We start from the raw sequence: 1,925 nt of genomic DNA, 5'->3' as shown, positions 1-1,925 counted from the left end.
GAGGGTGGTTGTAGAGGGTTGTTTTTCAAACTGGAGGCCTGTGACCAGCGGTGTGCCTCAGGGATCGGTGCTGGGTCCGCTGTTATTTGTTATTTATATTAATGATTTGGATGAGAATTTAGGAGGCATGGTTAGTAAGTTTGCAGATGACACCAAGATTGGTGGCATTGTGGACAGTGAAGGAGGTTATCTAGGATTGCAACGGGATCTTGATAAATTGGGCCAGTGGGCCGATGAATGGCAGATGGAGTTTAATTCAGATAAATGTGAGGTGATGCATTTTGGTAGATCGAATCGGGCCAGGACCTACTCCGTTAATGGTAGGGCACTGGGGAGAGTTATAGAACAAAGAGATCTAGGAGTACAGGTTCATAGCTCCTTGAAAGCGGAGTCACAGGTGGATAGGGTGGTGAAGAAGGCATTCGGCATGCTTGGTTTCATTGGTCAGAACATTGAATACAGGAGTTGGGATGTCTTGTTGAAGTTGTACAAGACATTAGTTAGGGCACACTTGGAATACTGTGTACAGTTCTGGTCACCCTATTATAGAAAGGATATTATTAAACTAGAAAGAGTGCAGAAAAGATTTACTAGGATGCTACCGGGACTTGATGGTTTGACTTATAGGGAGAGGTTGGATAGACTGAGACTTTTTTCCCTGGAGAGTAGGAGGTTTAGGGGTGATCTTATAGAAGTCTATAAAATAATGAGGGGCATAGATAAGGTAGATAGTCAAAATCTTTTCCCAGAGGTAGGGGAGTCTATAACGAGGGGGCATAGATTTAAGGTGAGAGGGGAGAGATACAAAAGGGTCCAGAGGGGCAATTTTTTCACTCAAAGGGTGGTGAGTGTCTGGAACGAGCTGCCAGAGGCAGTAGTAGAGGCAGGTACAATTTTGTCTTTTAAAAAGCATTTGGACAGTTACATGGGTAAGATGGGTATAGAGGGATATGGGCCAAGTGCAGGCAATTGGGACTAGATTAGTGGTATAAACTGGGCGACATGGACATGTTGGGCCGAAGGGCCTGTTTCCATGTTGTAAACTTCTATGATTCTATGATTCTAATAGACTGGGTAGAACTATTAATGGATAGAACTACAAACAGTGGGAGTTGTTCAAAGAAGTATTTGGTAGAATACAAGACCTGTACGTACCCCTAAAGGGCAAGAGCTCTATTTGCGTAATTAAACATTAAAACATTTTTAAAAAAATTGTTAGGCAAGGCTATTAGGGGTTACGGAACCAAGGTGGGTAAATGGTGTTAATATACAGATCAGCTACGATCTAATTGAATGGTGGAGCAAGCTTGAGGGGCTGAATGGCCTACTCCTGTTCCTATCAAGGCAGCAAGTGAAGGGGACAAATTAGCCATAGTGGACAGGTAGTGCCCTTCATTACCCTAATCACAAATCCACAGCACATTGCGCAAGGAATTGGCTCAATACCTCACATTCAAAATGCCTTGAAGCCGAGCTGTCAGATTGGATCCCAATGCACATAGGCACAACACAACTGCATTACACAATGTACTTTGACAGAGCAGGTCAGCTCAGTGTTCACCATGCCGTCTTTCGGATGAGACGTTAAACCAAGGCCCCGTCTGCCCTCCCATGGCATTATTTCAAAGAAGAGCAATGGGAGTTCTCCTCGGTGTCCTGGTCAATATTTTTTCCTCACCCAACATCACTGAAACAAATTATTTGCTCATTTATCTCATTGCTGTTTGTGGGACCTTGCTGTACGCGAATTGGCTGCTGCGTTTCCCTACATTACAACAGTGACTGCCATTTGGCCCATCATGCATGTGCTGGCTCTTTGAAAGAGCTATCCAATTAGTCTCAGTAACCTGCTCTTTCCCTATAGCCCTGAACATTTTTTCCCTTCAAGTATTTATCCATTTTGGATGTCCTGAGATTGTGAAAGG

This window comes from Heptranchias perlo, chromosome 3 (genome assembly GCF_035084215.1).
Source record: "Heptranchias perlo isolate sHepPer1 chromosome 3, sHepPer1.hap1, whole genome shotgun sequence".
Classification (NCBI taxonomy): Eukaryota; Metazoa; Chordata; class Chondrichthyes; order Hexanchiformes; family Hexanchidae; genus Heptranchias; species Heptranchias perlo.
This window is presented reverse-complemented; position numbering follows the sequence as displayed.